We start from the raw sequence: 22,256 nt of genomic DNA on the forward strand, positions 1-22,256 counted from the left end.
TGCACAGCAGCAGCCACCTTCAGTCTGCTGCTGGACAGCCAGCAGCAGCAGCAGCAGGAGAGGTATGTAATCAGGAGCCCTCCTGCTAAGGGTAGACAGCTGCTCGTTCCACCCCACCCCCCGCCTTAATTGGTTCTCCTCCCTTCCAACGGTGTTGAGGCGGGTGGGAACAGCAGGGGGTGAAGGTGCTGTGTTTAAAGAGGTGGAGTTATGCAGATCTAAAACGCGTGGATTGCAGCAGCAGCAAGCCGAAAAGTGCAGGCATGTAAGGGATCTAGAGGTTGACAACATGTCTTCTTAACGGGAGTCCAGGAGCTCATCTCCACAAATGGACTTTTCAGGATCCTTGGGTGGCTCCGTAGTTTGAAACCAATTCTGGTTATCGCTTCTCGGCCTTTTGGCTAAGATCAAGTGTAGTATCTGTTCTTATCAGTTTAATATCTGATACGTCCCCTATCTGGGGACCATATATTAAATGGATTTTTAGAACAGGGAGATGGAAAAAGAGCTTGCTCTGTCCACTCCACGCATTGACCTGGTATTGCAGTATCTCCAGGACCGGTGCACCCCTTCTTTAATGCAGTTTCTAAAATCAGAAAGAATTGAATTCAATGTTTTTTGTTCATTTTGCTTGTTTGTCGGATTTTGGGATGGACTCTTTGGCTTTGCTTTTCTTCTCCTCATTGGATTTTTCATGTTCAAAGTTGCAGAAGCCAGATTACAAGCTCATTTTGGTTCAACTTCAGCAACTGTGCATTGCATTGCCATGTAATGTGATGCAATGCTATCTTTCTAGCTCTCCCTTTTTACTTCCTTTTGGATAAACAGACATATTAGGCAAGCATTTTGGAGCTTTCACCTAAATAACTACAGGTGGTGAGATAAGCTGCACAATATAATTGACCTTTCAGTATATTGTTGCACACACACCATCTATTTAGCAAATGCCCTTGTTATCAACAGCAGCTTTTTAAACTCACCTGAGATAACAGGTATGTGCGCTGGTTACTCTGCTGCGCTTAAAATTTCTTTTTTGGTTTGCTACAATGCCTTTTCTGAAACGTTGTCTCCTTCTGCTGGAACACTGACTTCTTTCATTTAATGCCTGCAGACTATAAAAGAGAACCCAACCCAAAAAGTTTGGTTGATTAGTCTGTGGCATTCTGTTAAACTGTTGCTTATGGCGGTCTCTGTGAGCTTCTCAGCGACATTCAGCCAGCCAGGTATCCTGCCTGCAGTAGATGGAATGTGGCAATGGAACGCTGGCTGCGCGTGTCATAATAGGCTCTGAGCCTTTATATACCTGTGCACAGCAGCAGCCACCTTCAGTCTGCTGCTGGACAGCCAGCAGCAGCAGCAGCAGGAGAGGTATGTAATCAGGAGCCCTCCTGCTAAGGGTAGACAGCTGCTCGTTCCACCCCACCCCCCGCCTTAATTGGTTCTCCTCCCTTCCAACGGTGTTGAGGCGGGTGGGAACAGCAGGGGGTGAAGGTGCTGTGTTTAAAGAGGTGGAGTTATGCAGATCTAAAACGCGTGGATTGCAGCAGCAGCAAGCCGAAAAGTGCAGGCATGTAAGGGATCTAGAGGTTGACAACATGTCTTCTTAACGGGAGTCCAGGAGCTCATCTCCACAAATGGACTTTTCAGGATCCTTGGGTGGCTCCGTAGTTTGAAACCAATTCTGGTTATCGCTTCTCGGCCTTTTGGCTCAGACCTAGTGTTTGGACAAGAGGTTCCTTGTGTACTAGCCCTCGGCCTTCCAGCATCGCCACTTCGGTGGCTTAAGCTGGATGCTGCTATAGGGGGAGAGTGAGGAGGAAACGAGAAGGCGATTCCTGAAGCGACCATGGGTGTCAAGCTTCGTTTTGCTGGGACCGGGGATCCCCGGGTCAAGAATGCTTTCCGTATCGAGGTCTCTGAGGAGAAGAAGGACCATTTCTCGTTGTCATACCTGGTCAACGCCATTTTCTATGAAATCCTGAAGATCCAGAAGTCGGAGATCATCTGTTTGCAGGAGTTCAGAAGGGAGCATAGGTACGTCTTGGTGCTTTCTTCTATGGCGGCTTGCCAAAACCTTTTCAAAACTCTTCAAGTCCTTTCAGAGCACCCTCAGCTGGATGGACTTATCTTCACTGTACTCTACTCTAAGGGGGATATCCCGGTGGTAATATTCATGCACAACCCCTTTATCTCCCGGGATGATATCACTGCATTCCTGAGAAGACACTGCATTTTTGTGCAATTCTCCCATAAAATCTTAAATGGAGAAGGGCTGTGGACTGGGAAGTATAAATACTTTGTGAGGTTTGGGATAGACCCTCATGGTCCTGGAGGTATTCACTATCCTCCCCTGAACTTTACAATTGGAAGAGACTCTGGATATCTGTTTTTTCCCGAGGCGCCATTGTTCTGCAGGAGATGCAACATGTTCGGGCATATCCAGGATTTCTGCAAGCAATTGCCAAACTGTAGAAAGTGCAACAAGTACTGTCATCTGGCGAAGGATTGTTCCAACCCGGTGGTATGTGATGCCTGAGGGGAGGAAGGACATGTGATTCGGGATTGTAAGGCTAAAGTCAAGCCTAGGTCCTTCTCCGAAGTGACCAAAGGTAAGCCTACTGTCCCTGCTGTTACCCCACAGGTGACTACTGCAGAGATCAATGCTGAGACGGAGCCCCCTGAGGTTGAAGATCTGGTGGGTGAGGCCCAGAACCTGTTGGACCCTCCGGCCCCTGCTGGGCCAGGTATGGAGATCTCCGAGTTGGATGTGGACCTCCCTCATCAGTCCGAAATATGTGGTGAGGGTGACATGGATGTGTCTCTAGCTCGAACCCCTGCATTGTCCTGGGGTGCTACAGACGAAGAGGTGGCCAGGGATGGTGGCCAAGGAGACTTTACTTCTGGGAGGTCTTTTGATGATGATGATACTCCTGAACTGGCCAATAAAAAACCCAGACGAGAGTACTCACCTGCCAGCGGAGGGTGCGACAGTCCTGCAAGTGACCGCATTTACCCGCAGGATGTCTTCTCCCCTGATGCTCCTTACCTTGGCATCCCTGAGAGCATCAACACCTTTGGGGTGCTTTCCCAGTCTGATGATAATGGATGAGTATGGTGTGATCAACATTGAGTCATGTATTTCTTTTCATTAATTAATGTCTTGCTAATCTGGTTGGGATGTAGTGTCCCTAAATGTAAGGCAGATCAGATCTAAAATCAGAAGAACAACTGTTCTGGACTACCTGAAACATTTAGGTGCTGATGTTTTTTGCCTTCAGGAGTGTGGGATTCAGGATGCTCCTTGTGACAAAGACTGGCCTTACGGACAGCATATCTGGTCAGGGTCTAATCATAATAAAAATGATGGGGTGGGGATATTAGTTGGGAATAAAGAAATCTCTATTGATAGTTATATTGTGGTGGAGGTGGGCCGATGTTTAATTGCATTTTTGAGTTATAGAGGGTGGCGGGTCAGAATTATTAATTTATATTGCCCTACAGGGAAGGAAGAGCGGCTTGCTCTTCTTGAAAAATTAAGTTTTTTTCTTCCAGGGAAATCTCCCACTATTTTTGTTGGGGACGTTAATTGTGTCACAGAAGGAAAGTGTGACATAACAGGAAAGAAATTGTCCCATTTAATTTGTGATTTTTCCTTTTTAGATGCAGCAGTTGTTGTTCTTGGCATGCCACCACCGCCGACATACCATGCTGACCGTGGTGAGATTCATTCCAGAATTGATTTAATGTTATTTTCTAAAAATATGGTATGTTTGGATTTTTCTCAACAAAAGGTACCTTTTTCGGACCATGAATGTTTGAGAGGCGTGTTTTGTGCGAATGGTGACCAAGTGTATGGCGGTGGGGTATGGAAGTTGAATGCAAGGCTGTTAGAGGATGATGAGGTGATGAATGAGTTTAATGTAAAGTATGAAAGATGGAGAATGCGTAAGAAGGATTTTGTGTGTGTTCTTGACTGGTGGGACTGGGTGAAAGTGCAATTTAAAACTTTCTTCAAAAAGTGGGGCTATAGAAAAGCTGCCAGATATAGGAATAGGTTTAATGACCTTAATAGACGGATTGACTGGTTGAGAAAGTGTGTTGCAAGTGGTTTGGAGATGTCTGATCAACTTACTGAGGCTAAGAATGAATTGAAGCGTGTGTTGGATGAGAAAGGAAAGGAAATTATATATCGTACTAAAATTGAGCACCTGGAGAAAAATGAGAAGTGTACGAGGTTCTTTTTTAAAAAAATGAATGGTAGGAAGACTGATATGAATGAAGTTGTGAATGAAAGTGGAACCAACTGTATGGGTGAGGATGTGCTGAAAGAAGTGAATAGGTTTTATAGCAAGTTGTATGATGAGAAATGGATTGACTCTGGGCTTGTGTCATATGTTCTGAATGGTGTGGAGAAAAAACTTGATTCTGAGGAGCGTGATCTGTTGTGTGAGGATGTAGTTCTGGATGAAGTGAAGAATGTGGTGTGGAGTGCTAAAAAGAGTAAGACTCCTGGGAAAGATGGTATACCTGTAGAGTTGTATGTGAAAGCATGGGAAGTTTTGGGAACAGATTTGACTGAGGTATGTAAGTATATGTGGGTGAATGGTAGGTTGTGTGAATCAATGAAAGAAGGAGTGGTTGTGCTTGTGTATAAAAAGGGTGAGAGGAAACGTTTGGAAAACTGGAGACCAATAACACTGCTGAATTCGGATTATAAGGTCTACAGTAAGTTACTGGCAAATCGTATGCGTGAAGTGATTGGTAGTGTTGTGGAGGAGGACCAAGTATGTGCAGTGCCTGGAAGAAGTATGAGTGATAACTTGTTATTGTTGAGAGATATGATTGGGGATTGCAAGGATAGAAAGCAGAAATGTATGACTTTAGCTATTGATTTTGAGAAGGCGTTTGACAGGGTTTCGCATGTGTTTTTGTTTAAAGTACTGGAAAGAATGGGGTTTCCTAGAGAATTTGTGAATTGTGTAAAATCATTGTATGATTGTGTGTCAAGTGAGTTCTTGGTTAATGGGTGGCTGTGTGACAAAGTGAAGATTAGGTCAGGAGTAAGGCAGGGGTGTCCTATGTCCCCCGTCTTATTTGTATGTGTAATAGAACCATTGTTATGTTTGATTAGACGGGATAAAATGATGAGAGGTTTGTTGGTGCCTGGTAGTGGTGGTAAGCATGTGAAAGTGTTAGGTTATATGGATGATGTTGTGGTTGTGAGTGAAAGTATGGCTTCTTTGAGTAGAATTAAATTGCTTTTGGATTTTTTTGTTGGTGCGTCTGGTTTTAGGGTAAATTGGAATAAATGTAGTTTTAAATGTTTTGGAGATAGTAGTATTCGTATGGATGGTGTAAAGTGTGAAGAGGGTGCAATCAAGATTTTGGGCGTATTATTTAATGATGACTTAAAAGGGAATGAAAGTTGGGAAGAGTGTGGTATGCGGGTTGAACGTAAATTGAATTTTTGGCGAATGAGAGAATTGACTCTGCGTGGTAAGGTGTTAATTATCAAAGCAGTGATTCTCCCTATCCTGCTTTATGTGGCGACTGTTTTTCCTTCTCCTTACAGGAAAATTAAGAGAATAGAGAAGTTGGTATTCACATTCCTGTGGTGTAGTAAGATGGAGAAGTTGAAGCGGGAGAGCCTTTTGAAGGCTTGTCAGCATGGTGGGCTGGCCTTTCCCAATATTGAAGTTTTTTTAGGCCTTAATTATATTAAGACTGTGGTTATTTTGCTGGGTAAAGGCAATAAAGGTGCTTTTATGGCTAATTATTCTGCTGGATGGATGTTGTATGGGTTATGCTGGAGGAAGAGAGATGCGAGTGTGCCTGTGGCCTTTAAGTGTCCTGTTTGGTATGAGGTGATTGAGAAATTTGTGAGAAAGCATGATTTGTTGAGTGTGGGAATGAATGATTTTAGAATGACCAAGAATGTGGTGAAAAGAATGAGTGCAAATGAGGTAGAGTGTAATATTGTTGGGCTGAGAGGGAATGAGGTTTCAGATGCATGGAAGAAGTTAGATACGTATGGGATGTCAAACAAACAGAAGGATGTTGTGTGGATGACTTTACATAATATTTTACCTGTGAGAGAAGTGCAGAAGAAAAGAGAGTTGATAAGAACAGATGTGTGTCCGAGAGTGGGATGTGGTGGTTGTGAGACTGTCAGGCATGTTATGTGGGATTGTGAGTACGCGTACAGTGTGTGGAAGTGTGTAGGTGGATTGTGTAAGGGTTTAGCAGGCGTGAATTTTGTGGATTGGCGTGTGGCGATGTTTGGAATTGGTGCGTGTAGTCGGTCTAAAGATAGAATTTTATGGTTGATAATGGCTTGTGTGATGGAGAGTTTGTGGGATGCAAGGAACCTTGGACTTTTCAAGAGGAAATCTTTATCAGTGAATGAATGTGTTAGACTTATTCTTTCAAGACTATACCTGATATATAAGTTGGACAGCAGAGGCGGTGGTGGCACAGATGCCGAAGGGATTTGGAAATTTAAAAAGTGGCATTACCTTATCAAATACCAGTGATTTTTTTCTTTGTGATTCCTTGAAGTTTCTGCATTTGTGTTACGTAAAGGATGTTCCCTTGTGATTATATTTCGTCTTATACTACTGCTAAATAAATAGAACCATGATGATGAGAAGTTTTAAGTAGCAAATTTTGGAGAAATTCATACTGTTTGCTAAAAAACTAAACTGAATGGTTTAAAAAAAAAAAAAAAAATCTGTTCTTATCAGTTTAATATCTGATACGTCCCCTATCTGGGGACCATATATTAAATGGATTTTTAGAACAGGGAGATGGAAAAAGAGCTTGCTCTGTCCACTCCACGCATTGACCTGGTATTGCAGTATCTCCAGGACCGGTGCACCCCTTCTTTAATGCAGTTTCTAAAATCAGAAAGAATTGAATTCAATGTTTTTTGTTCATTTTGCTTGTTTGTCGGATTTTGGGATGGACTCTTTGGCTTTGCTTTTCTTCTCCTCATTGGATTTTTCATGTTCAAAGTTGCAGAAGCCAGATTACAAGCTCATTTTGGTTCAACTTCAGCAACTGTGCATTGCATTGCCATGTAATGTGATGCAATGCTATCTTTCTAGCTCTCCCTTTTTACTTCCTTTTGGATAAACAGACATATTAGGCAAGCATTTTGGAGCTTTCACCTAAATAACTACAGGTGGTGAGATAAGCTGCACAATATAATTGACCTTTCAGTATATTGTTGCACACACACCATCTATTTAGCAAATGCCCTTGTTATCAACAGCAGCCTTTTAAACTCACCTGAGCTAACAGGTATGTGCGCTGGTTACTCTGCTGCGCTTAAAATTTCTTTTTTGGTTTGCTACAATGCCTTTTCTGAAACGTTGTCTCCTTCTGCTGGAACACTGACTTCTTTCATTTAATGCCTGCAGACTATAAAAGAGAACCCAACCCAAAAAGTTTGGTTGATTAGTCTGTGGCATTCTGTTAAACTGTTGCTTATGGCGGTCTCTGTGAGCTTCTCAGCGACATTCAGCCAGCCAGGTATCCTGCCTGCAGTAGATGGAATGTGGCAATGGAACGCTGGCTGCGCGTGTCATAATAGGCTCTGAGCCTTTATATACCTGTGCACAGCAGCAGCCACCTTCAGTCTGCTGCTGGACAGCCAGCAGCAGCAGCAGCAGGAGAGGTATGTAATCAGGAGCCCTCCTGCTAAGGGTAGACAGCTGCTCGTTCCACCCCACCCCCCGCCTTAATTGGTTCTCCTCCCTTCCAACGGTGTTGAGGCGGGTGGGAACAGCAGGGGGTGAAGGTGCTGTGTTTAAAGAGGTGGAGTTATGCAGATCTAAAACGCGTGGATTGCAGCAGCAGCAAGCCGAAAAGTGCAGGCATGTAAGGGATCTAGAGGTTGACAACATGTCTTCTTAACGGGAGTCCAGGAGCTCATCTCCACAAATGGACTTTTCAGGATCCTTGGGTGGCTCCGTAGTTTGAAACCAATTCTGGTTATCGCTTCTCGGCCTTTTGGCTAAGATCAAGTGTAGTATCTGTTCTTATCAGTTTAATATCTGATACGTCCCCTATCTGGGGACCATATATTAAATGGATTTTTAGAACAGGGAGATGGAAAAAGAGCTTGCTCTGTCCACTCCACGCATTGACCTGGTATTGCAGTATCTCCAGGACCGGTGCACCCCTTCTTTAATGCAGTTTCTAAAATCAGAAAGAATTGAATTCAATGTTTTTTGTTCATTTTGCTTGTTTGTCGGATTTTGGGATGGACTCTTTGGCTTTGCTTTTCTTCTCCTCATTGGATTTTTCATGTTCAAAGTTGCAGAAGCCAGATTACAAGCTCATTTTGGTTCAACTTCAGCAACTGTGCATTGCATTGCCATGTAATGTGATGCAATGCTATCTTTCTAGCTCTCCCTTTTTACTTCCTTTTGGATAAACAGACATATTAGGCAAGCATTTTGGAGCTTTCACCTAAATAACTACAGGTGGTGAGATAAGCTGCACAATATAATTGACCTTTCAGTATATTGTTGCACACACACCATCTATTTAGCAAATGCCCTTGTTATCAACAGCAGCCTTTTAAACTCACCTGAGCTAACAGGTATGTGCGCTGGTTACTCTGCTGCGCTTAAAATTTCTTTTTTGGTTTGCTACAATGCCTTTTCTGAAACGTTGTCTCCTTCTGCTGGAACACTGACTTCTTTCATTTAATGCCTGCAGACTATAAAAGAGAACCCAACCCAAAAAGTTTGGTTGATTAGTCTGTGGCATTCTGTTAAACTGTTGCTTATGGCGGTCTCTGTGAGCTTCTCAGCGACATTCAGCCAGCCAGGTATCCTGCCTGCAGTAGATGGAATGTGGCAATGGAACGCTGGCTGCGCGTGTCATAATAGGCTCTGAGCCTTTATATACCTGTGCACAGCAGCAGCCACCTTCAGTCTGCTGCTGGACAGCCAGCAGCAGCAGCAGCAGGAGAGGTATGTAATCAGGAGCCCTCCTGGTAAGGGTAGACAGCTGCTCGTTCCACCCCACCCCCCGCCTTAATTGGTTCTCCTCCCTTCCAACGGTGTTGAGGCGGGTGGGAACAGCAGGGGGTGAAGGTGCAGTGTTTAAAGAGGTGGAGTTATGCAGATCTAAAACGCGTGGATTGCAGCAGCAGCAAGCCGAAAAGTGCAGGCATGTAAGGGATCTAGAGGTTGACAACATGTCTTCTTAACGGGAGTCCAGGAGCTCATCTCCACAAATGGACTTTTCAGGATCCTTGGGTGGCTCCGTAGTTTGAAACCAATTCTGGTTATCGCTTCTCGGCCTTTTGGCTAAGATCAAGTGTAGTATCTGTTCTTATCAGTTTAATATCTGATACGTCCCCTATCTGGGGACCATATATTAAATGGATTTTTAGAACAGGGAGATGGAAAAAGAGCTTGCTCTGTCCACTCCATGCATTGACCTGGTATTGCAGTATCTCCAGGACCGGTGCACCCCTTCTTTAATGCAGTTTCTAAAATCAGAAAGAATTGAATTCAATGTTTTTTGTTCATTTTGCTTGTTTGTCGGATTTTGGGATGGACTCTTTGGCTTTGCTTTTCTTCTCCTCATTGGATTTTTCATGTTCAAAGTTGCAGAAGCCAGATTACAAGCTCATTTTGGTTCAACTTCAGCAACTGTGCATTGCATTGCCATGTAATGTGATGCAATGCTATCTTTCTAGCTCTCCCTTTTTACTTCCTTTTGGATAAACAGACATATTAGGCAAGCATTTTGGAGCTTTCACCTAAATAACTACAGGTGGTGAGATAAGCTGCACAATATAATTGACCTTTCAGTATATTGTTGCACACACACCATCTATTTAGCAAATGCCCTTGTTATCAACAGCAGCCTTTTAAACTCACCTGAGCTAACAGGTATGTGCGCTGGTTACTCTGCTGCGCTTAAAATTTCTTTTTTGGTTTGCTACAATGCCTTTTCTGAAACGTTGTCTCCTTCTGCTGGAACACTGACTTCTTTCATTTAATGCCTGCAGACTATAAAAGAGAACCCAACCCAAAAAGTTTGGTTGATTAGTCTGTGGCATTCTGTTAAACTGTTGCTTATGGCGGTCTCTGTGAGCTTCTCAGCGACATTCAGCCAGCCAGGTATCCTGCCTGCAGTAGATGGAATGTGGCAATGGAACGCTGGCTGCGCGTGTCATAATAGGCTCTGAGCCTTTATATACCTGTGCACAGCAGCAGCCACCTTCAGTCTGCTGCTGGACAGCCAGCAGCAGCAGCAGCAGGAGAGGTATGTAATCAGGAGCCCTCCTGCTAAGGGTAGACAGCTGCTCGTTCCACCCCACCCCCCGCCTTAATTGGTTCTCCTCCCTTCCAACGGTGTTGAGGCAGGTGGGAACAGCAGGGGGTGAAGGTGCTGTGTTTAAAGAGGTGGAGTTATGCAGATCTAAAACGCGTGGATTGCAGCAGCAGCAAGCCGAAAAGTGCAGGCATGTAAGGGATCTAGAGGTTGACAACATGTCTTCTTAACGGGAGTCCAGGAGCTCATCTCCACAAATGGACTTTTCAGGATCCTTGGGTGGCTCCGTAGTTTGAAACCAATTCTGGTTATCGCTTCTCGGCCTTTTGGCTAAGATCAAGTGTAGTATCTGTTCTTATCAGTTTAATATCTGATACGTCCCTTATCTGGGGACCATATATTAAATGGATTTTTAGAACAGGGAGATGGAAAAAGAGCTTGCTCTGTCCACTCCACGCATTGACCTGGTATTGCAGTATCTCCAGGACCGGTGCACCCCTTCTTTAATGCAGTTTCTAAAATCAGAAAGAATTGAATTCAATGTTTTTTGTTCATTTTGCTTGTTTGTCGGATTTTGGGATGGACTCTTTGGCTTTGCTTTTCTTCTCCTCATTGGATTTTTCATGTTCAAAGTTGCAGAAGCCAGATTACAAGCTCATTTTGGTTCAACTTCTGCAACTGTGCATTGCATTGCCATGTAATGTGATGCAATGCTATCTTTCTAGCTCTCCCTTTTTACTTCCTTTTGGATAAACAGACATATTAGGCAAGCATTTTGGAGCTTTCACCTAAATAACTACAGGTGGTGAGATAAGCTGCACAATATAATTGACCTTTCAGTATATTGTTGCACACACACCATCTATTTAGCAAATGCCCTTGTTATCAACAGCAGCCTTTTAAACTCACCTGAGCTAACAGGTATGTGCGCTGGTTACTCTGCTGCGCTTAAAATTTATTTTTTGGTTTGCTACAATGCCTTTTCTGAAACATTGTCTCCTTCTGCTGGAACACTGACTTCTTTCATTTAATGCCTGCAGACTATAAAAGAGAACCCAACCCAAAAAGTTTGGTTGATTAGTCTGTGGCATTCTGTTAAACTGTTGCTTATGGCGGTCTCTGTGAGCTTCTCAGTGACATTCAGCCAGCCAGGTATCCTGCCTGCAGTAGATGGAATGTGGCAATGGAACGCTGGCTGCGCGTGTCATAATAGGCTCTGAGCCTTTATATACCTGTGCACAGCAGCAGCCACCTTCAGTCTGCTGCTGGACAGCCAGCAGCAGCAGCAGCAGGAGAGGTATGTAATCAGGAGCCCTCCTGCTAAGGGTAGACAGCTGCTCGTTCCACCCCACCCCCCGCCTTAATTGGTTCTCCTCCCTTCCAACGGTGTTGAGGCGGGTGGGAACAGCAGGGGGTGAAGGTGCTGTGTTTAAAGAGGTGGAGTTATGCAGATCTAAAACGCGTGGATTGCAGCAGCAGCAAGCCGAAAAGTGCAGGCATGTAAGGGATCTAGAGGTTGACAACATGTCTTCTGAACGGGAGTCCAGGAGCTCATCTCCACAAATGGACTTTTCAGGATCCTTGAGTGGCTCCGTAGTTTGAAACCAATTCTGGTTATCGCTTCTCGGCCTTTTGGCTAAGATCAAGTGTAGTATCTGTTCTTATCAGTTTAATATCTGATACGTCCCCTATCTGGGGACCATATATTAAATGGATTTTTAGAACAGGGAGATGGAAAAAGAGCTTGCTCTGTCCACTCCACGCATTGACCTGGTATTGCAGTATCTCCAGGACCGGTGCACCCCTTCTTTAATGCAGTTTCTAAAATCAGAAAGAATTGAATTCAATGTTTTTTGTTCATTTTGCTTGTTTGTCGGATTTTGGGATGGACTCTTTGGCTTTGCTTTTCTTCTCCTCATTGGATTTTTCATGTTCAAAGTTGCAGAAGCCAGATTACAAGCTCATTTTGGTTCAACTTCAGCAACTGTGCATTGCATTGCCATGTAATGTGATGCAATGCTATCTTTCTAGCTCTCCCTTTTTACTTCCTTTTGGATAAACAGACATATTAGGCAAGCATTTTGGAGCTTTCACCTAAATAACTACAGGTGGTGAGATAAGCTGCACAATATAATTGACCTTTCAGTATATTGTTGCACACACACCATCTATTTAGCAAATGCCCTTGTTATCAACAGCAGCCTTTTAAACTCACCTGAGCTAACAGGTATGTGCGCTGGTTACTCTGCTGCGCTTAAAATTTATTTTTTGGTTTGCTACAATGCCTTTTCTGAAACGTTGTCTCCTTCTGCTGGAACACTGACTTCTTTCATTTAATGCCTGCAGACTATAAAAGAGAACCCAACCCAAAAAGTTTGGTTGATTAGTCTGTGGCATTCTGTTAAACTGTTGCTTATGGCGGTCTCTGTGAGCTTCTCAGCGACATTCAGCCAGCCAGGTATCCTGCCTGCAGTAGATGGAATGTGGCAATGGAACGCTGGCTGCGCGTGTCATAATAGGCTCTGAGCCTTTATATACCTGTGCACAGCAGCAGCCACCTTCAGTCTGCTGCTGGACAGCCAGCAGCAGCAGCAGCAGGAGAGGTATGTAATCAGGAGCCCTCCTGCTAAGGGTAGACAGCTGCTCGTTCCACCCCACCCCCCGCCTTAATTGGTTCTCCTCCCTTCCAACGGTGTTGAGGCGGGTGGGAACAGCAGGGGGTGAAGGTGCTGTGTTTAAAGAGGTGGAGTTATGCAGATCTAAAACGCGTGGATTGCAGCAGCAGCAAGCCGAAAAGTGCAGGCATGTAAGGGATCTAGAGGTTGACAACATGTCTTCTTAACGGGAGTCCAGGAGCTCATCTCCACAAATGGACTTTTCAGGATCCTTGGGTGGCTCCGTAGTTTGAAACCAATTCTGGTTATCGCTTCTCGGCCTTTTGGCTAAGATCAAGTGTAGTATCTGTTCTTATCAGTTTAATATCTGATACGTCCCCTATCTGGGGACCATATATTAAATGGATTTTTAGAACAGGGAGATGGAAAAAGAGCTTGCTCTGTCCACTCCACGCATTGACCTGGTATTGCAGTATCTCCAGGACCGGTGCACCCCTTCTTTAATGCAGTTTCTAAAATCAGAAAGAATTGAATTCAATGTTTTTTGTTCATTTTGCTTGTTTGTCGGATTTTGGGATGGACTCTTTGGCTTTGCTTTTCTTCTCCTCATTGGATTTTTCATGTTCAAAGTTGCAGAAGCCAGATTACAAGCTCATTTTGGTTCAACTTCAGCAACTGTGCATTGCATTGCCATGTAATGTGATGCAATGCTATCTTTCTAGCTCTCCCTTTTTACTTCCTTTTGGATAAACAGACATATTAGGCAAGCATTTTGGAGCTTTCACCTAAATAACTACAGGTGGTGAGATAAGCTGCACAATATAATTGACCTTTCAGTATATTGTTGCACACACACCATCTATTTAGCAAATGCCCTTGTTATCAACAGCAGCCTTTTAAACTCACCTGAGCTAACAGGTATGTGCGCTGGTTACTCTGCTGCGCTTAAAATTTCTTTTTTGGTTTGCTACAATGCCTTTTCTGAAACGTTGTCTCCTTCTGCTGGAACACTGACTTCTTTCATTTAATGCCTGCAGACTATAAAAGAGAACCCAACCCAAAAAGTTTGGTTGATTAGTCTGTGGCATTCTGTTAAACTGTTGCTTATGGCGGTCTCTGTGAGCTTCTCAGCGACATTCAGCCAGCCAGGTATCCTGCCTGCAGTAGATGGAATGTGGCAATGGAACGCTGGCTGCGCGTGTCATAATAGGCTCTGAGCCTTTATATACCTGTGCACAGCAGCAGCCACCTTCAGTCTGCTGCTGGACAGCCAGCAGCAGCAGCAGCAGGAGAGGTATGTAATCAGGAGCCCTCCTGCTAAGGGTAGACAGCTGCTCGTTCCACCCCACCCCCCGCCTTAATTGGTTCTCCTCCCTTCCAACGGTGTTGAGGCGGGTGGGAACAGCAGGGGGTGAAGGTGCTGTGTTTAAAGAGGTGGAGTTATGCAGATCTAAAACGCGTGGATTGCAGCAGCAGCAAGCCGAAAAGTGCAGGCATGTAAGGGATCTAGAGGTTGACAACATGTCTTCTTAACGGGAGTCCAGGAGCTCATCTCCACAAATGGACTTTTCAGGATCCTTGGGTGGCTCCGTAGTTTGAAACCAATTCTGGTTATCGCTTCTCGGCCTTTTGGCTAAGATCAAGTGTAGTATCTGTTCTTATCAGTTTAATATCTGATACGTCCCCTATCTGGGGACCAGATATTAAATGGATTTTTAGAACAGGGAGATGGAAAAAGAGCTTGCTCTGTCCACTCCACGCATTGACCTGGTATTGCAGTATCTCCAGGACCGGTGCACCCCTTCTTTAATGCAGTTTCTAAAATCAGAAAGAATTGAATTCAATGTTTTTTGTTCATTTTGCTTGTTTGTCGGATTTTGGGATGGACTCTTTGGCTTTGCTTTTCTTCTCCTCATTGGATTTTTCATGTTCAAAGTTGCAGAAGCCAGATTACAAGCTCATTTTGGTTCAACTTCAGCAACTGTGCATTGCATTGCCATGTAATGTGATGCAATGCTATCTTTCTAGCTCTCCCTTTTTACTTCCTTTTGGATAAACAGACATATTAGGCAAGCATTTTGGAGCTTTCACCTAAATAACTACAGGTGGTGAGATAAGCTGCACAATATAATTGACCTTTCAGTATATTGTTGCACACACACCATCTATTTAGCAAATGCCCTTGTTATCAACAGCAGCCTTTTAAACTCACCTGAGCTAACAGGTATGTGCGCTGGTTACTCTGCTGCGCTTAAAATTTCTTTTTTGGTTTGCTACAATGCCTTTTCTGAAACGTTGTCTCCTTCTGCTGGAACACTGACTTCTTTCATTTAATGCCTGCAGACTATAAAAGAGAACCCAACCCAAAAAGTTTGGTTGATTAGTCTGTGGCATTCTGTTAAACTGTTGCTTATGGCGGTCTCTGTGAGCTTCTCAGCGACATTCAGCCAGCCAGGTATCCTGCCTGCAGTAGATGGAATGTGGCAATGGAACGCTGGCTGCGCGTGTCATAATAGGCTCTGAGCCTTTATATACCTGTGCACAGCAGCAGCCACCTTCAGTCTGCTGCTGGACAGCCAGCAGCAGCAGCAGCAGGAGAGGTATGTAATCAGGAGCCCTCCTGCTAAGGGTAGACAGCTGCTCGTTCCACCCCACCCCCCGCCTTAATTGGTTCTCCTCCCTTCCAACGGTGTTGAGGCGGGTGGGAACAGCAGGGGGTGAAGGTGCTGTGTTTAAAGAGGTGGAGTTATGCAGATCTAAAACGCGTGGATTGCAGCAGCAGCAAGCCGAAAAGTGCAGGCATGTAAGGGATCTAGAGGTTGACAACATGTCTTCTTAACGGGAGTCCAGGAGCTCATCTCCACAAATGGACTTTTCAGGATCCTTGGGTGGCTCCGTAGTTTGAAACCAATTCTGGTTATCGCTTCTCGGCCTTTTGGCTAAGATCAAGTGTAGTATCTGTTCTTATCAGTTTAATATCTGATACGTCCCCTATCTGGGGACCATATATTAAATGGATTTTTAGAACAGGGAGATGGAAAAAGAGCTTGCTCTGTCCACTCCACGCATTGACCTGGTATTGCAGTATCTCCAGGACCGGTGCACCCCTTCTTTAATGCAGTTTATAAAATCAGAAAGAATTGAATTCAATGTTTTTTGTTCATTTTGCTTGTTTGTCGGATTTTGGGATGGACTCTTTGGCTTTGCTTTTCTTCTCCTCATTGGATTTTTCATGTTCAAAGTTGCAGAAGCCAGATTACAAGCTCATTTTGGTTCAACTTCAGCAACTGTGCATTGCATTGCCGTGTAATGTGATGCAATGCTATCTTTCTAGCTCTCCCTTTTTACTTCCTTTTGGATAAACAGACATATTAGGCAAGCATTTTGGAGCTTTCACCTAAATAACTACAGGTGGTGAGATAAGCTGCACAATATAATTGACCTTTCAGTATATTGTTGCACACACACCATCTATTTAGCAAATGCCCTTGTTATCAACAGCAGCCTTTTAAACTCACCTGAGCTAACAGGTATGTGCGCTGGTTACTCTGCTGCGCTTAAAATTTCTTTTTTGGTTTGCTACAATGCCTTTTCTGAAACGTTGTCTCCTTCTGCTGGAACACTGACTTCTTTCATTTAATGCCTGCAGACTATAAAAGAGAACCCAACCCAAAAAGTTTGGTTGATTAGTCTGTGGCATTCTGTTAAACTGTTGCTTATGGCGGTCTCTGTGAGCTTCTCAGCGACATTAAGCCAGCCAGGTATCCTGCCTGCAGTAGATGGAATGTGGCAATGGAACGCTGGCTGCGCGTGTCATAATAGGCTCTGAGCCTTTATATACCTGTGCACAGCAGCAGCCACCTTCAGTCTGCTGCTGGACAGCCAGCAGCAGCAGCAGCAGGAGAGGTATGTAATCAGGAGCCCTCCTGGTAAGGGTAGACAGCTGCTCGTTCCACCCCACCCCCTGCCTTAATTGGTTCTCCTCCCTTCCAACGGTGTTGAGGCGGGTGGGAACAGCAGGGGGTGAAGGTGCAGTGTTTAAAGAGGTGGAGTTATGCAGATCTAAAACGCGTGGATTGCAGCAGCAGCAAGCCGAAAAGTGCAGGCATGTAAGGGATCTAGAGGTTGACAACATGTCTTCTTAACGGGAGTCCAGGAGCTCATCTCCACAAATGGACTTTTCAGGATCCTTGGGTGGCTCCGTAGTTTGAAACCAATTCTGGTTATCGCTTCTCGGCCTTTTGGCTAAGATCAAGTGTAGTATCTGTTCTTATCAGTTTAATATCTGATACGTCCCCTATCTGGGGACCATATATTAAATGGATTTTTAGAACAGGGAGATGGAAAAAGAGCTTGCTCTGTCCACTCCACGCATTGACCTGGTATTGCAGTATCTCCAGGACCGGTGCACCCCTTCTTTAATGCAGTTTCTAAAATCAGAAAGAATTGAATTCAATGTTTTTTGTTCATTTTGCTTGTTTGTCGGATTTTGGGATGGACTCTTTGGCTTTGCTTTTCTTCTCCTCATTGGATTTTTCATGTTCAAAGTTGCAGAAGCCAGATTACAAGCTCATTTTGGTTCAACTTCAGCAACTGTGCATTGCATTGCCATGTAATGTGATGCAATGCTATCTTTCTAGCTCTCCCTTTTTACTTCCTTTTGGATAAACAGACATATTAGGCAAGCATTTTGGAGCTTTCACCTAAATAACTACAGGTGGTGAGATAAGCTGCACAATATAATTGACCTTTCAGTATATTGTTGCACACACACCATCTATTTAGCAAATGCCCTTGTTATCAACAGCAGCCTTTTAAACTCACCTGAGCTAACAGGTATGTGCGCTGGTTACTCTGCTGCGCTTAAAATTTCTTTTTTGGTTTGCTACAATGCCTTTTCTGAAACGTTGTCTCCTTCTGCTGGAACACTGACTTCTTTCATTTAATGCCTGCAGACTATAAAAGAGAACCCAACCCAAAAAGTTTGGTTGATTAGTCTGTGGCATTCTGTTAAACTGTTGCTTATGGCGGTCTCTGTGAGCTTCTCAGCGACATTAAGCCAGCCAGGTATCCTGCCTGCAGTAGATGGAATGTGGCAATGGAACGCTGGCTGCGCGTGTCATAATAGGCTCTGAGCCTTTATATACCTGTGCACAGCAGCAGCCACCTTCAGTCTGCTGCTGGACAGCCAGCAGCAGCAGCAGCAGGAGAGGTATGTAATCAGGAGCCCTCCTGCTAAGGGTAGACAGCTGCTCGTTCCACCCCACCCCCCGCCTTAATTGGTTCTCCTCCCTTCCAACGGTGTTGAGGCGGGTGGGAACAGCAGGGGGTGAAGGTGCAGTGTTTAAAGAGGTGGAGTTATGCAGATCTAAAACGCGTGGATTGCAGCAGCAGCAAGCCGAAAAGTGCAGGCATGTAAGGGATCTAGAGGTTGACAACATGTCTTCTTAACGGGAGTCCAGGAGCTCATCTCCACAAATGGACTTTTCAGGATCCTTGGGTGGCTCCGTAGTTTGAAACCAATTCTGGTTATCGCTTCTCGGCCTTTTGGCTAAGATCAAGTGTAGTATCTGTTCTTATCAGTTTAATATCTGATACGTCCCCTATCTGGGGACCATATATTAAATGGATTTTTAGAACAGGGAGATGTAAAAAGAGCTTGCTCTGTCCACTCCACGCATTGACCTGGTATTGCAGTATCTCCAGGACCGGTGCACCCCTTCTTTAATGCAGTTTCTAAAATCAGAAAGAATTGAATTCAATGTTTTTTGTTCATTTTGCTTGTTTGTCGGATTTTGGGATGGACTCTTTGGCTTTGCTTTCCTTCTCCTCATTGGATTTTTCATGTTCAAAGTTGCAGAAGCCAGATTACAAGCTCATTTTGGTTCAACTTCAGCAACTGTGCATTGCATTGCCATGTAATGTGATGCAATGCTATCTTTCTAGCTCTCCCTTTTTACTTCCTTTTGGATAAACAGACATATTAGGCAAGCATTTTGGAGCTTTCACCTAAATAACTACAGGTGGTGAGATAAGCTGCACAATATAATTGACCTTTCAGTATATTGTTGCACACACACCATCTATTTAGCAAATGCCCTTGTTATCAACAGCAGCCTTTTAAACTCACCTGAGCTAACAGGTATGTGCGCTGGTTACTCTGCTGCGCTTAAAATTTCTTTTTTGGTTTGCTACAATGCCTTTTCTGAAACGTTGTCTCCTTCTGCTGGAACACTGACTTCTTTCATTTAATGCCTGCAGACTATAAAAGAGAACCCAACCCAAAAAGTTTGGTTGATTAGTCTGTGGAATTCTGTTAAACTGTTGCTTATGGCGGTCTCTGTGAGCTTCTCAGCGACATTCAGCCAGCCAGGTATCCTGCCTGCAGTAGATGGAATGTGGCAATGGAACGCTGGCTGCGCGTGTCATAATAGGCTCTGAGCCTTTATATACCTGTGCACAGCAGCAGCCACCTTCAGTCTGCTGCTGGACAGCCAGCAGCAGCAGCAGCAGGAGAGGTATGTAATCAGGAGCCCTCCTGCTAAGGGTAGACAGCTGCTCGTTCCACCCCACCCCCCGCCTTAATTGGTTCTCCTCCCTTCCAACGGTGTTGAGGCGGGTGGGAACAGCAGGGGGTGAAGGTGCTGTGTTTAAAGAGGTGGAGTTATGCAGATCTAAAACGCGTGGATTGCAGCAGCAGCAAGCCGAAAAGTGCAGGCATGTAAGGGATCTAGAGGTTGACAACATGTCTTCTTAACGGGAGTCCAGGAGCTCATCTCCACAAATGGACTTTTCAGGATCCTTGGGTGGCTCCGTAGTTTGAAACCAATTCTGGTTATCGCTTCTCGGCCTTTTGGCTAAGATCAAGTGTAGTATCTGTTCTTATCAGTTTAATATCTGATATGTCCCCTATCTGGGGACCATATATTAAATGGATTTTTAGAACAGGGAGATGGAAAAAGAGCTTGTTCTGTCCACTCCACGCATTGACCTGGTATTGCAGTATCTCCAGGACCGGTGCACCCCTTCTTTAATGCAGTTTCTAAAATCAGAAAGAATTGAATTCAATGTTTTTTGTTCATTTTGCTTGTTTGTCGGATTTTGGGATGGACTCTTTGGCTTTGCTTTTCTTCTCCTCATTGGATTTTTCATGTTCAAAGTTGCAGAAGCCAGATTACAAGCTCATTTTGGTTCAACTTCAGCAACTGTGCATTGCATTGCCATGTAATGTGATGCAATGCTATCTTTCTAGCTCTCCCTTTTTACTTCCTTTTGGATAAACAGACATATTAGGCAAGCATTTTGGAGCTTTCACCTAAATAACTACAGGTGGTGAGATAAGCTGCACAATATAATTGACCTTTCAGTATATTGTTGCACACACACCATCTATTTAGCAAATGCCCTTGTTATCAACAGCAGCCTTTTAAACTCACCTGAGCTAACAGGTATGTGCGCTGGTTACTCTGCTGCGCTTAAAATTTATTTTTTGGTTTGCTACAATGCCTTTTCTGAAACGTTGTCTCCTTCTGCTGGAACACTGACTTCTTTCATTTAATGCCTGCAGACTATAAAAGAGAACCCAACCCAAAAAGTTTGGTTGATTAGTCTGTGGCATTCTGTTAAACTGTTGCTTATGGCGGTCTCTGTGAGCTTCTCAGCGACATTCAGCCAGCCAGGTATCCTGCCTGCAGTAGATGGAATGTGGCAATGGAACGCTGGCTGCGCGTGTCATAATAGGCTCTGAGCCTTTATATACCTGTGCACAGCAGCAGCCACCTTCAGTCTGCTGCTGGACAGCCAGCAGCAGCAGCAGGAGAGGTATGTAATCAGGAGCCCTCCTGCTAAGGGTAGACAGCTGCTCGTTCCACCCCACCCCCCGCCTTAATTGGTTCTCCTCCCTTCCAACGGTGTTGAGGCGGGTGGGAACAGCAGGGGGTGAAGGTGCAGTGTTTAAAGAGGTGGAGTTATGCAGATCTAAAACGCGTGGATTGCAGCAGCAGCAAGCCGAAAAGTGCAGGCATGTAAGGGATCTAGAGGTTGACAACATGTCTTCTTAACGGGAGTCCAGGAGCTCATCTCCACAAATGGACTTTTCAGGATCCTTGGGTGGCTCCGTAGTTTGAAACCAATTCTGGTTATCGCTTCTCGGCCTTTTGGCTAAGATCAAGTGTAGTATCTGTTCTTATCAGTTTAATATCTGATATGTCCCCTATCTGGGGACCATATATTAAATGGATTTTTAGAACAGGGAGATGGAAAAAGAGCTTGCTCTGTCCACTCCACGCATTGACCTGGTATTGCAGTATCTCCAGGACCGGTGCACCCCTTCTTTAATGCAGTTTCTAAAATCAGAAAGAATTGAATTCAATGTTTTTTGTTCATTTTGCTTGTTTGTCGGATTTTGGGATGGACTCTTTGGCTTTGCTTTTCTTCTCCTCATTGGATTTTTCATGTTCAAAGTTGCAGAAGCCAGATTACAAGCTCATTTTGGTTCAACTTCAGCAACTGTGCATTGCATTGCCATGTAATGTGATGCAATGCTATCTTTCTAGCTCTCCCTTTTTACTTCCTTTTGGATAAACAGACATATTAGGCAAGCATTTTGGAGCTTTCACCTAAATAACTACAGGTGGTGAGATAAGCTGCACAATATAATTGACCTTTCAGTATATTGTTGCACACACACCATCTATTTAGCAAATGCCCTTGTTATCAACAGCAGCCTTTTAAACTCACCTGAGCTAACAGGTATGTGCGCTGGTTACTCTGCTGCGCTTAAAATTTATTTTTTGGTTTGCTACAATGCCTTTTCTGAAACGTTGTCTCCTTCTGCTGGAACACTGACTTCTTTCATTTAATGCCTGCAGACTATAAAAGAGAACCCAACCCAAAAAGTTTGGTTGATTAGTCTGTGGCATTCTGTTAAACTGTTGCTTATGGCGGTCTCTGTGAGCTTCTCAGCGACATTCAGCCAGCCAGGTATCCTGCCTGCAGTAGATGGAATGTGGCAATGGAACGCTGGCTGCGCGTGTCATAATAGGCTCTGAGCCTTTATATACCTGTGCACAGCAGCAGCCACCTTCAGTCTGCTGCTGGACAGCCAGCAGCAGCAGCAGCAGGAGAGGTATGTAATCAGGAGCCCTCCTGCTAAGGGTAGACAGCTGCTCGTTCCACCCCACCCCCCGCCTTAATTGGTTCTCCTCCCTTCCAACGGTGTTGAGGCGGGTGGGAACAGCAGGGGGTGAAGGTGCAGTGTTTAAAGAGGTGGAGTTATGCAGATCTAAAACGCGTGGATTGCAGCAGCAGCAAGCCGAAAAGTGCAGGCATGTAAGGGATCTA

The 22,256-nt window shown here is 44.4% G+C and overlaps 12 non-coding genes and 1 pseudogene across 12 annotated transcripts; all 13 read left to right on the top strand.

The window, feature by feature from the left end:
- The first annotated feature begins 381 nt into the window (after positions 1-381).
- Positions 382-572, top strand: LOC141205676 (U2 spliceosomal RNA). Its single transcript, XR_012276353.1, has one exon. It is a non-coding gene; the product is annotated as a U2 spliceosomal RNA (small nuclear RNA).
- A 6,106-nt stretch (positions 573-6,678) lies between these two features.
- LOC141206284 (U2 spliceosomal RNA) lies at positions 6,679-6,882 on the top strand (annotated as a pseudogene).
- A 1,115-nt stretch (positions 6,883-7,997) lies between these two features.
- LOC141205677 (U2 spliceosomal RNA) lies at positions 7,998-8,188 on the top strand. The gene has a single exon (XR_012276354.1). It is a non-coding gene; the product is annotated as a U2 spliceosomal RNA (small nuclear RNA).
- Positions 8,189-9,303: 1,115 nt separating this feature from the next.
- On the top strand, positions 9,304-9,494 carry LOC141205995 (U2 spliceosomal RNA). The gene has a single exon (XR_012276664.1). It is a non-coding gene; the product is annotated as a U2 spliceosomal RNA (small nuclear RNA).
- A 1,115-nt stretch (positions 9,495-10,609) lies between these two features.
- Positions 10,610-10,800, top strand: LOC141206053 (U2 spliceosomal RNA). The gene has a single exon (XR_012276719.1). It is a non-coding gene; the product is annotated as a U2 spliceosomal RNA (small nuclear RNA).
- Positions 10,801-11,915: 1,115 nt separating this feature from the next.
- On the top strand, positions 11,916-12,106 carry LOC141205678 (U2 spliceosomal RNA). Its single transcript, XR_012276355.1, has one exon. It is a non-coding gene; the product is annotated as a U2 spliceosomal RNA (small nuclear RNA).
- Positions 12,107-13,221: 1,115 nt separating this feature from the next.
- LOC141205679 (U2 spliceosomal RNA) lies at positions 13,222-13,412 on the top strand. Its single transcript, XR_012276356.1, has one exon. It is a non-coding gene; the product is annotated as a U2 spliceosomal RNA (small nuclear RNA).
- Positions 13,413-14,527: 1,115 nt separating this feature from the next.
- Positions 14,528-14,718, top strand: LOC141206001 (U2 spliceosomal RNA). Its single transcript, XR_012276670.1, has one exon. It is a non-coding gene; the product is annotated as a U2 spliceosomal RNA (small nuclear RNA).
- A 1,115-nt stretch (positions 14,719-15,833) lies between these two features.
- LOC141205680 (U2 spliceosomal RNA) lies at positions 15,834-16,024 on the top strand. Its single transcript, XR_012276357.1, has one exon. It is a non-coding gene; the product is annotated as a U2 spliceosomal RNA (small nuclear RNA).
- Positions 16,025-17,139: 1,115 nt separating this feature from the next.
- On the top strand, positions 17,140-17,330 carry LOC141205681 (U2 spliceosomal RNA). Its single transcript, XR_012276358.1, has one exon. It is a non-coding gene; the product is annotated as a U2 spliceosomal RNA (small nuclear RNA).
- Positions 17,331-18,445: 1,115 nt separating this feature from the next.
- On the top strand, positions 18,446-18,636 carry LOC141206018 (U2 spliceosomal RNA). Its single transcript, XR_012276686.1, has one exon. It is a non-coding gene; the product is annotated as a U2 spliceosomal RNA (small nuclear RNA).
- A 1,115-nt stretch (positions 18,637-19,751) lies between these two features.
- Positions 19,752-19,942, top strand: LOC141206074 (U2 spliceosomal RNA). The gene has a single exon (XR_012276740.1). It is a non-coding gene; the product is annotated as a U2 spliceosomal RNA (small nuclear RNA).
- Positions 19,943-21,054: 1,112 nt separating this feature from the next.
- LOC141206480 (U2 spliceosomal RNA) lies at positions 21,055-21,245 on the top strand. Its single transcript, XR_012277035.1, has one exon. It is a non-coding gene; the product is annotated as a U2 spliceosomal RNA (small nuclear RNA).
- Positions 21,246-22,256: the final 1,011 nt, after the last annotated feature.

This window comes from Phyllobates terribilis, unplaced genomic scaffold, assembly GCF_046119375.1.
Source record: "Phyllobates terribilis strain yellow unplaced genomic scaffold, ASM4611937v1 Scaffold_142__1_contigs__length_4687701, whole genome shotgun sequence".
Lineage (NCBI taxonomy): Eukaryota > Metazoa > Chordata > Amphibia > Anura > Dendrobatidae > Phyllobates > Phyllobates terribilis.